The 13,142-nt window shown below is 38.8% G+C and overlaps 1 protein-coding gene across 2 annotated transcripts in view; it reads left to right on the top strand.

The window, feature by feature from the left end:
- LOC127440399 (voltage-dependent L-type calcium channel subunit beta-3-like) overlaps positions 1 to 13,142 on the top strand; it is a 46,038-nt gene that overhangs the window by 16,960 nt on the left and 15,936 nt on the right. The window lies entirely within an intron of this gene.

Consider the following 13,142-nt stretch of genomic DNA (forward strand, 5'->3'; position numbering starts at 1 on the left):
TAAATTTAGAACAAGCGTGGTGTTTTTTTTTTGTTTTGTTTTTTTTTTTTTTGTGGTAAAATACCTGACAGTTTCCTATCGTAGTATAGTGTTTTCTTTGGATACCTGTTACCTAGAATAGAAAAGGCTACTAATGAGCAGTCAGTGGGGCACTTAAACAGGCCCATGTTGGTTCCAGCTTCAAAAAAGAAAAACAAAGTCATTTATGGGGGCCTGGGTAGCTGAGCGAGTAAAGACGCTGACTACCACCCCTGAGTTTGAATCCAGGGCATGCTGAGTGGCTCCAGCCAGGTCTCCTAAGCAACCAAATTGGCCCAGTTGCTAGGGATGGTAGAGTCACATGGGGTAACCTCCTTGTGGTCGCAATAATGTGGTTCGATCTTGGTGGGGTGTGTGGTGAGTTGTGCATGGATGCTGCAGAGAATAGCATGAAGTCTCCACACGCCCTATGTCTCTACAGTAACACGCTCAACAAGCCACATGATAAGATGTGTGGATTGACGGTCTCAGACGCGGAGGCAACTGAGATTAGTCCTCCGCCACCCAGATTGAGGCAAGTCACTATGCCACCATGAGGACTTAGAGCGCATTGGGAATTGGGGAGAAAAACAAACAAAACAAAAAACTAAAAACAAAGACATTTATTTGATTTGGCTTTTTACACCCACCATAATCCTGTATTAATTGAAAGTCTTTCCTCTTCAAAGAGCTGTAATTTGTGGACTAAAATAAGTGGGTGTCCTGTGATGTAGTCACACCTGAAACAAGATTAAGCATTCCAAATCATTGCTTTATGCAGCCTTGATTAAATAATTTGACAGGTGATAGTGTGGTATAAGTGAGCCATGTGTGAAATAAATAACAATAAAAACAATGTAGTCCTTGATTTGCACCTGCAGGATAATAGGGATGTGTGAAACTGTCTCTATCTGTAGTGTTGTCCGTTGGCCAGGGGGAGTTTGCATTTGTCTCTTTCTCTCCAAATCCTGGACTGACGCATGGCATCTTAATCTCCTTACAGAGAAGCAATCATGACCAGGAGCAACAGTGATAAAGAGAAACGTACTGTGCATGAGTGTAGCTTGACCTAGCATCTCTACCACAGTTGATTGTGGTAGTGTGTTTCAGTACAGAACGGCCACCATGCTGTCTCTGTGCTACGCAGTGCCACCGAAGCTATCACATAAGCAGTTTCAAAGACAAAATTGTATCTAGTTGATGTAGAAATATACAGTAGTTGGCATTTATTATTTTTCCACTGCATAGATTTCACTTCAGAAGCTGGAGAGGTGACACTCCCAGTGTCACTGAGAATTTAGAATAAGCTGTGTAATGTATTGTATGTTTATGCTGCAGTTTTGAGGTGATAGCATCACTTACTTGCAAATTACAGGTCACATTTAATGTAAATAAATATATACAGTCATTATTTTGCAGTGTACAGACAGTACCATTTGGCATTGGCATGAATACAGAGTGGTTGAATACCTGAGTGACCTGCCAGAGCTCATTTAGCAACAGTCTGGTAATCTTAATCTTAGTCTTCATTAGATTAGGAGGCAGTTTGAAATAAGAAAGTGTGGGACTCCAGCATACACAGATTTTTCCTCTGTTGTGTTTGACTCCAGAGAGCTCATAGTGGTCCTTTAAAGAAACATTCTCAGGAAAGCTTTCTGCCTACTGTAACAAGCAGTGTTCGAATTGGGGGGCGTCATAAGAGTCAAGGGATTGCCCCATAAGACCAAAATAATGCAACTGGGGGTCTCCTGGTGTTTTATCAAAACTAGAATACTATAAACATAAAACTATATTTCTTTCATATGTTTGCAGTAACAGAACACCACATTGTCCATTATTTGTCCAGTTTTCGTAATAATCCAATCTAGATTTTTTACGTCGGAAATTTAGAAACACACTCAAGTGTGCCACTCGCTGTTTTCTGAAGGAACTAACAGATGGTGACTGAGTGACACTGGGAGAGTGAATCCTCATTTTCACCTCACAATAATAGTAAGGTATATTTCTTCTTTGATATATGATTGTTGGTAGACTACTAAATTTTTAACATTACCTCATCTTTTATTTTAGAACTTATCCATTGCTAGAGGTCAATTAATATGCACGCAGTTAATATACATATAGTTTTGCCAGTATTTATCTAACACAACAAGTTGGCTCATAGTTTTAAAGGTATTATATGGATGCTATGTGGAGAAATATCTTTGTCTAATTATTTTGCTGTGCCTGTGTTGAGGGATATTTGTGTATATAGGGAATGTAGGGAGTCATGCATGTATGTCTGATGTGATTATTCAGTTCAAACGGGGTAGACAGTCTCGTGTTTTCACGGCTACCAGCATTTTTTCTGCCGCCCGAACATCATCTCTCCCCGTTTTAGAGCTGATACATGCGAAATGCCAATGCAGTAACATGGTCAGAGATGTAGTTTATTTGGAGCACAGACAACATAGCGAGTTACAGCAGAAAATTGAACAGAGAAAGAACATGAGGCAAAAGTGAAAATATGTCAAGCGTTGGATATCTTCAGCACAAAAGCTCAGCTGAATCAGGTTAACTCTGTTTGTGGTCAGGTAAACATGTGGTGACCTGTTGTTTTGTTAGAGAAACCCAAGAGAATGGAGGTAATAAAGATGATCTCCTTTGGTTCTGCCTCCCTGGAGGAGTCGGTATAAGGGGACCCCCCAAGAGCTCTGACTCAATTCGAACACTGGTAAATTCTGAGTACAATATATTCCCTCTCACCTATAGATATAATAGACTAATAGTTCACCCAAAAATGAAAATTCTCTCATTATTCACTTACCCTGATGCCATCCCATATGTGAATGACTGTCTTTCTTCAGTAGAACACAAATTAAGATTTTTAGAAGAAAGATATCTGTCAGATCCTTATAATCCACATGATTCCAGTCGATCAATGAATGTCCTCTGAAGCGAATCGATAGGTTTATGTAAGAAACAAGTTGACAATTAAAACAGTTTTAACTTAACTAAATCGGCGCTTCTGTCCAAGGCTCTGATGCTGTTTGAAATGGCCAGACTCTCGCATGACATTCGTTCTTCTGTTGTAAATAAGCGCTGCTTCCGAATTCTCGCGTGAAATCACTGACGCGCTTACATCACGTTATGTGATGCATTAACTGCTGGAATGAAGGATAATTAACTTTTTAATTATCAATTTATTTTGAGTACATGCTGCCAAGATGACATAAGCGTGATGCACCCACGTCAATAACAGACAGACATGGAACACGAGTGTCCGGATCCCGACACAGACCGAAACCGAACCAGACAGGAAGTCAAGACCCAGACACCATACTTCAGACATGAAACTAGTCAGACCGAAGAGCACACGGCAGGGAATACAACCGAAACCGCGTGCTCACAGAAAGACAGACAATGAAACACAAGACAGACATGGGATGATAACGCCACGGTCCTGTAAGACAAAAAAACAGACTGACAGAGTGACAGGACCATGACAGTTTTATTGTATTACAACAAAATTGTCAGAATCAATGTTATGGATTTACTTGAAATACATATACGAAGCATTTTTGCATCACGCTTTTTAAGTAAGTTCAACTTATGGTCATTTTATATCAGCACAACTAGAAAACCTTTGTTAAATGTATCAGTTCATTCAACTTTATTTACTTAAAAATGAACATCACACAAATAAAATTTAGCAACTAATAGCAAGTCTTTTCAAATAAACCTTTATGTCACTGTTTCTTCTTAATTTACTTGGCTTTAAAGATAATAGCAACTTAGGTCAGGCATTAAAGGAATAGTTCACACAAAAATGAAAATTCTCTCATCATTTACTCACCCAGATGCCATCACAGATGCATATTACTTTTTTCTTCTGCTGAACACAAATTAAGATTTTTAGAAGAATATTTCAGCTCTGTGGTCCATATAATGCAAGTGAATGGATGCCAAAATTTCGACAAACCAAAAATCACATAAGTCAGCATAAAAGTAATCCATAAGACTCCAGTGGTTAATATGTTATAGATGTTATAGGTGTGGGTGAGAAACAATATTTAAGTACATTTTTGCTTGAAATTCTTCCCCCTGCCCAGTAGGGGGCGTATGTATGAAGAATGTGAATCACCAAAAACACAAGGAGAACAATGTGAATGTGAAAGTTAAAGTTAAAGTGCAGCCTGACTGAGCAGGGAGAATTTATTGACCTGTTTCAATTATGTCACTTTTCCCCGCTGCCACCATATTTGTGACCATCAGCGGGAAGAAACAATGCCGGTGAATGGAAAAACACCCGGGAAACAATATCAAGAAAAACATCAAAAATTGCTTTTGGTCCATGCCCAGTCCCAGGAAATGTTCATACAGGTCTGAAAACGGAACAAATATTGACAAATGTAACTTTCGCAGACATTAAAAGATATTTTATCCACAATTCATTTCCGTATGCTGGCGAGTCTGATGTGTGACCGGCGAGTACACACAAGCCCACCAGTACATCACCATAAACATCTCTCATTCAGAAGTTACAAATGTATTTGTGTTGTTTTCTGGTCTGATTTAGTCACAGTATTAAAAAACATCTGTGATGATCCTGCCTGTATGAATGTAGGAGTTGCTTTTAAATCCTGAAGAAGGCTTTTGTTGCATCCCACAGTGCAGCACATTGAAGGTATGTGAAATATTGGTCACAAACATGACGGTGCGGTTAAACAGTGACATCACATGAAACAGGTCAATTGTAAAAATGGACTTAAATATTGATCTGTTTCTCACCCACACCTATCACATCACTTCTGGAGACATTAATTGAACCACTGGAGTCATATGGATTACTTTTATGCTTGATTTGTGTGATTTTTAGAGCTTCAAAATTTGGCACCCATTCACTTGCATGGTATAGACCAAAAGAGCTGAGGAATTCTTCTAAAAATCTTCATTTGTGTTCTGCTGTAGAAATAAAGTCACACACATCTGGGATGGCATAAGGGTGAGTAAATGATGAGAGAATTTTCCTTTTTGGGTGAACTATTCCATTAAACTTAATTCCATAAAGAAGTGCACATTAAGCTGCACTTAAACTATGCATATTCATATAAAAGTTAGGAGACTCTCCCTCGGCTTGCCTATAGCTGTGTGCTTGGACTAAACACAGTATATTTATTTAGCCACATTTCATGCCATGTGCATCACACAGGAAGGACCACTCAATTTACTTCCTGATATAATGCAGATGATGGTTGGCTCAAAAAATTTATTATTTGGTTTACAAGATTCAAAGCAAACCTGAAAATAAATCACAGGACTGCATTGGATGAGTGGGACTATTTAAAATAGGCCACTCTTGGCACACTTATCTATCTATCTATCCTCTTCATAAAGTGCAACAAAAACAAGATGCAAAACACATATTATTGCTTTCTTCTTTTTTAATGATGTTGCCCCAGATCTGCTCTAAAAGTGAGTTATTTTATTTTAAATCTATGCTTTTTAAAACAAATTATGATACATTTTCATGATAAAGGTGTTTCAGAGTCTGACTAAATGTTTGTTAATAACCATTTTGCAAGCTGACATCCACTACGTGGTTTGCTTGTTGGGTTCGCACTGGCAAGTCAATCACAGTCCCTTCACTACTGTACATGAGCTGTGGTGGAGGAACACTGATGCCACATCAAACAAGCTGAGTTAACATTCCTGGGTTTGGGGTCAACCTCCTAAAGAGCTCTTGTCACAATAAGATAAGCCTTGCATTTGATTCCTCTACAATTTCCTCTGTCAAATTAGCAAAACAGCGGAGTAACTTGAACAATGTCTGAGCAGGAAACAGTGGAGAGTAGAGGTCTGATCACTGGCTTAGAGAAAATCAGCTACCAGTACTTCCTTTCTGTCTTATATAATGTCTGTATTCAGCATAATGGAGATACCTCTCCATAAGGCACACTCCTACATGCAGAGTTCAACAATGAGGATAGTTGGCAGTACTGTTACTTGCCCTATTGAGCCAGTGCTGTGTTGTCGCCACATCTAACTGTATATTATAACACTATACAGTATGTGATTTTGCAACTTAAACATTAGTTTTTTCATGAGGACTTGGACATTTTTGTTGCACATTCTGTTGATTTAAATGTTAATAAAATGTTGTTTAAAATTATCTAACTGGCTAACAACATAAATTAGGTTTTATCATGGAATTACATTATAGTTTCATTTCCAGCTGTTATTGAAAACCTAATAAATACATTTTAGTAAATTGCATTTTTGTTTTTCCTTTTACATTGAATAAAATGTATAGTCTAAATATACATGTAACATGGATCAAGGATGGGAAAGGAGGAGGCGGGAACTGGCTGAGCAGTCAACGTAAACTTTAATGACTCCAAGGAACTTAACATAACATAAAACACACAAACATGCACACCTAGCGGCCGCTTGTGTCTTTCTCTCTCTCGCTGGCATCCCCGGCTCCTCTTTTATCTCTCTCCTGCTGATTAGGCAACTCAGTGCCTGGCGTGCATCCTCATGGCCTGGCCACGCCCTCCTCCTCGTCACACTCCTCCACCGCTTGATTCAGGCCGGGATGCCATACAGACTGGCTTACCCTCCCCCCCATCTCTGGAGACTCTGCTCTTCCGGCCATTCCGCCACCCGATGGTCCTCCCCGCCTCCTGGGAATCTGAGAGAGATGAGGGGAGAAAGAAAGAGCGAGTAGGAGAGAGAGAGAGAAAAGAAAACACTCTTCTTCAGCTCCCGTGGGCCCACCCGATCCTCAGCCGGTTCTCCGCCCCCTGGTGGATGGCAATGGCTCCTCCGCCCCCTGGCGGACAGCAGCGGTTCCTCCCCCTCCTGGTGGACGTCAGGGACTCCTTCGTCCCCTTGCGGACGGCAACGGCTTCTCCACCTCCTGGCGGACGGCAGCAGCTCCTCCGTCTCTTGGCGGATGGCAGTGTGCTCCTTCGCCTCCCAGGCGGACGGCAGCGGTGAGTTCTCCCGGACAGCGTGCTGCTCCTCCTTTCCCAGGTTTCGGCACCAATGTAACGCAGTTCAAGGGTGGGAAAGGAGGAGGCGGGAACTGGCTGAGCAGTCAACGTAAACTTTAATGACTCAGAGGAACTTATAACATAAAACACACAAACACGCACACACAATGGCCACATGCGTCTCTCTCTCTCACTGGCATCCCTGGCTCCTCCTTATCTCTCTCCCACTGATTAGGCAACTCAGCGCCGGGTGTGCATCCTCACGGCCCGGCCACGCCCTCCTCCTCATCATAATACAGTATATATATATGGATGCGAGGGGATGGCATCCCCCTTGTTGCAAGAAATATCAAAAAGCATCCCCCTTGTAAAACCACCATCCCCCTTACCATCCCCTTTAGATCAATTGCGTCATGTATTACTTAGAACTAATCATGCAAGTAAAATACTGAATTTTCTACATTTGATAAATAGCAGACTTTAAATAAGGTTGATTAGCCGGTCAGATTTTATTTCGACGTGTGAGGTTGCCAGAGTTCTATAGGTGAAATCCCCCAATTAGCCCTTGACGCTTGTACAGTTTGGATACATTCTGTCAGGGCGACGCTTTAGTCACGAAATCTGGCAAGCTTGAGCACGTGAGCTATTTCTCCACTGCGAAAAGATGCTGGTTGTTGGAAAACAATGGCAAACACGTCAGAGTTTAGCGTTGGGTTGACTTGTCCTTTCTAGTGTTCACATGAAACTTACACCACTGAAGGTAATGCAACTTTGCAAAGTTTCATGCACTTTCAAAAATGGCCAGAGAACAGAATGTAATATATTGCTATGACGAGTGAACAATTACAACATGTACATGTTTTAATTCAAATAATTTTCAGGGTTTCACCCATAAAACCGTTTTGTGTGTAGAACAATTTTTTTTACACAACTGTTTAAGGATCCTTCATAGAAACAGCCCAAACTTCCTTTACTAGTTTGGTTATTGGAGTAGAAAAAATTTGTCTGTGACAATGGATGAGCGATTAAAAAATAAATAAATAAATAAATAAATTCCTGATCATAACATGGATTCTTTTCATAAAATTAATCATAAAATACAATAACAGAGGGTAATATGTGCATATTATGGCCACATGTTCTAAGGTTAATGAAGTGATGCTCACTTGTGTCCAGATTTATTAAATTAAAAATACATAAAAAAATGCAATTCAAACTTTTACTTGAATACACCTCTTCTATGATGAGCATATTTTCAATTTCTGACTTTAAAGTCATATTGATATTTTTTTCTGGGGCTTAAAATAAAAAAGTCATGTGGTGTCCAGGGACAATAAAAAAAAGTCAAAGTCTCATTAAAAAGTGAAATTCCTGAAAAAATAATGTAGGCATGACTATTGCAGAATAATTTTTTATTGTTATTTCTTGAAAAAAAAAAAAAAATAAGCAGTGAAGCAATTGTGTTTTAAAATATTTAAAAACGCTTTTGTCCACCAAATAAAAGTAATTGGGTGGGTGTAACCAACATGTAGGTTTATGTTGACCATAAAAACCATAGAACAGAGTGGACATCTTTAGACCCTCAAGACTGAGCTTAAAGTTAAAAAAAAAAAAAATCTGATATTTAGTTTGACATTTTTATGAAAAGGCACATTTTGTTCAAGTCATGTGGTGTAACCCTGAGAAAACTTATTGATATTTTTGACTAAAAAATTCATAATATTTATAAAAAAATTTGTATTTATTTTTATCTTGAAAAATGTGTTTGAAAACTTTTTGGAAATGAATTATTATGTTGTTTATACTCTCATGTATTCAAGGTGCAAATAAAGTATTATAATACTTTTTATTTGATGGTTCACCACATGACAGTTTTAAAGTTTAAATTTGTTTTGTAGAAAATGCTATAAAGGTTTTAAAAAAAATTATGAAACCAAATTGGAAACAAAGATTACATTTCTGAGAACATGACACAAGTGTTTTAAACTAGATTTTAAAAGATTTCTACACCTTGGATTTGCCAATGACCCATAAGTATTAGACCTGTCTGGCACCAACAATCATACCATGGTCCAAATTATATATAAACTCAGCAAAAAAAGAAACATCCCTTTTTCAGGACACTCTATTTTAAAGATAATTTTGTTAAAATCCAAATAACTTTTCAGATCTTTATTGTAAAGGGTTTAACAATGTTTTCGATGCTTGTTCACTGAAGCATAATCAATTAATGAACATGCACCTGTGGACCGGTCGTTAAAACACTAACAGCTTACAGACGGTGGGCAATTAAGGTCACAGTTATAAAAACTTAGGACACTAAAGAGACCTTTCTACTGACTCTGAAAAACACCAGAAGAAATGCTCATCTGCGTGAACGTGCCTTAGGCATGCTGCATGGAGGCATGAGGACTGCAGATGTGGCCAGGGCAATAAATTGCAATGTCCATACTGTGAGACGCCTAAGACAGCGCTACAGGGAGACAGGAAGGACAGCTGATCATCCTCGCAGTGGCAGACCACGTGTAACAACACCTGCACAGGATCGTACTTCCGAATATCACACCTGCAGGACAGGTACAGGATGGCAACAACAACTGCCTGTGTTACACCAGGAACGTACAATCCCTCCATCAGTGCTCAGACTGTCTGCAACAGGCTGAGAGAGGCTGGACTGAGGGCTTGTAGTCCTGTTGTAAGGCAGGTCCTTACCAGACATCACCGGAAACAAGGGCAAAAACCCACCTTTGCTGGACCAGACAGGACTGGCAAACAGTGCTCTTCACTGACGAGTCGTGGTTTTGTCTCACCAGGGGTGATGGTTGGAGGAATGAGCGTTACACCGAGGCCTGTACTCTGGAGCGGAATCGATTTGGAGGTAGAGGGTCCATCATGGTCTGGGGCGGTGTGTCACAGCATCACCGGACTGAGCTTGTTGTCATTGCAGGCAATCTTAATGCTGTGTGTTACAGGGAAGACATCCTTCTCCCTCATGTGGTACCCTTCCTGCAGGCTCATCCTGACATGACCCTCCAGCATGATAATGCCACCAGCCATACTGGTGCTAGGACCATTCCCCCCATAAATGTACGGAAACTTGCAAGTGCCTTGGTGGAAGAGTGGGGTAACATCTCAAAGCAAGAACTGGCAAATCTGGTGCAGTCCATGAGGAGGAGATGCACTGCAGTACTTAATGCAGCTGGTGGCCACACCAGATACTGACTGTTACTTTTGATTTTGGGTGATTTCTGTAATCATTATGATTTAAAAAGGAGCCAAACAACTATGTGATAATAAATGGCTTCATATGATCACTATCCTTAAATAAAAGACCGTTTTTTTGCATGATCAGTCATATTTTCAAAATCAAGGCCAAAATTTCACAATTTCTGCCAGGGTATGCAAACTTTTGAGCACAACTGTATATGTATGTGTGTATATGTATATATATATATATATATATATATATATATATATATATATATATATATATATATATATATATATGATGCATATTAAATACATTCCTGAAAGTAAAATGAAGAATTTGTAGTGGTGGGTCCAAGATAAAACAATTAAACAAGTAAAATTTGAACTGCTGGCCTGCCCAGGTCAGTATAACATTTTTAATTGTTGAGTGCTGATATGTAAGAATGTGATCATAACATTTTACAGGTTTCAGTGTTGTCTGTAAAAAATCTCAATCCTTGCTAACTCTGTAGTTTGGTGACCGTGGCATTGTTTAATAATTCAGCAATGTTTTGTACTGCTCTCTCTGTGATTGACTTTCAGGAGAGATGCCGCTGAGTGAACAGATGTCTATGACAGAAATGAAAGCAAGCACCTCTACATGACTGTGCCTATGGGAATCCTAACCCCCCAACCCCCACCCCAATTATTTCTGTCTCTCCTTTACTTCATTATTTTATTTTCTCCTTTTCTCCATCACTTTTCACCACCTTCTCTGCTAATTAACCTAATTTCTTCTCATAAGTTCACTGCATGCCCTTGAGTAATACTGTGTTTTGTAACCTATAAGGCCTGTTAATTTTAAACAATCATAAGTAATATGTATTAATTATAATATTCAGGCTGAGATCACATTTACATTCTTAACAGACTTTTGAGTATGAAAAATGTACATAATTTAACCTCATCACAGTGCATGTTTTCTTTGTGACTGTGTCTTTGGAGTTCAGAATTGGAGTTTTGTGGCTTTCAGACCATCTGTGTTACCTTTGAGGCCATGCTAGCATACTCCTACATGTTGACAAAATTCACTGTTAGCAGATATGTACGCATTTAAAATGTACTGTCTTTCTCTTCTGGGAAACAAACCAAAGATATCGATGACTCATCTTGCACTACACAGATTTTTTCCAATCTAATGCTCTCTAGAAAGAGAATGTCCCTCCCTTAAAGGAATAGTTCTCCCAAAAATGAAAATTATGTCATCATTTACTCCCCCTAATGCCATCCCAGATGTGTATGACTTTATTTCCTCAGCAGAACACAAATGAAGATTTTTAGAAAAATATCTCTGCTCTGTAGGACCATACAATGCAAGTGAATGGGTGCCAAAATTTTGAAGCTCCAAAATGCACAAAAAGTAATCCATAAGACTCCAGTGTTTAAATCAATATCTTCAGAAGTGATATGATAGGTGTGGGTGAGAGACAGATCAATATTTAAGTAAATTTTTACCATAAATACTCCTCCCTGCACAGTAGGGGGCGATATGCATGAAGAACGGGAATCACAAAAAAACAAAAGAAGGACTTACCACCTGCAAGTGTCTAACAAGTAGCAAATCATGGTTCATGGGGTCTTTAAGATAAATATGATGTTGTCTGACTGCATACCACCAGGAACTGGTCACTGTGCAATTACTGTCCACATATCTGTGTGTGTGTGTGTGTGTGTGTGTGTGTGTGTGTGTGTGTGAGCATGTATACTGTAGATGTGAATGAAACAGGTTTTGGCAGCGATTTTTGTGCTAACATATGCAGTGACAATTTTCTAAAGTGATCTCTAACAGGAGAGATTATGTTAATTTGGGGATGCAGGAGAAATATATTCAGGATAATTAGGCAAGAATACTGATACAAGTATGGTTTGTTGACTTTTATCAACATCTTTATGGATAAGTATAGCCTTTGGTTGATTGCTAATGTAACACTAGTTTAGTTTTGGGTGTTTTGAAAGTATGGTGCATCAGTTCTTGCATTATGTGTGGTATAGCTGATGACTTGGAGGAGACAATTTTGTGAGGGTCTCACATTTGAACATTTAAATTTCTATAGCTTTGTTGTGTGACCAAAAGATTTTAAAGAGGCAGCATGAATGTTATAAAAACCCCTCAGTAGGGTAAGCAGGGCATAGAATCAAATATAATAACTTTTCCTTCTAGACCCAGTATTTACTTTCTTCTGTGGTAGCACTTTGCCATTGATAGACTGGTGTTGAAAAATCATAAGGAATGTTATGCTTGTATCAATTTACAAGCTTAGTTCAGTATGATAGAGCTAATGCTTCTTTGAATTGTTATCACCAGAGATTACGGAGAATTTCTCCAAATGACTTTGAACAGTGTGCTTTGTGCGTCGTCATTAATACAGTTTTGTGACAGTGGGTAAAGCCTGGGATCATTTGTGACTTTGATGGCAATGCTACTATTCAGATACCTTATGGTGTCACACGAAAAGACACAGTGCTCACTGTTCCTAGTTAACAGATATAGCCATATTTAAACTTCACTGTCAATGTCAGGACCTTTAAATAATTAATTTTCACTTATACAGATGTTACATTTACATTTCACATACAACAGTAAACATTTAACCAAATACATAGTAAATACCCAGATATTGTATACACTGTGTTGGTCGTAAAATAAAATTATCAATATATTCATTCATCTGTTAAAATTAACTGTGTTAATCTGGTGTGTTGGTTCAAGAATGGATGTCAAAAACAAAAGAATCTGAACACCAGAATTAAATTAGTAATTGAAAGACAGCATATTTTCAACACATTTTGATTCATCTCACATTTTATTGAGTGTTAGTTTTGACACTATTTACACAAGTGCTTGTTGTCAAGAGTTACTTCTTAGAGTCTGTGACTCTACTGAGCTACAGCATGACA

This window comes from Myxocyprinus asiaticus, chromosome 5, assembly GCF_019703515.2.
Source record: "Myxocyprinus asiaticus isolate MX2 ecotype Aquarium Trade chromosome 5, UBuf_Myxa_2, whole genome shotgun sequence".
NCBI lineage: Eukaryota > Metazoa > Chordata > Actinopteri > Cypriniformes > Catostomidae > Myxocyprinus > Myxocyprinus asiaticus.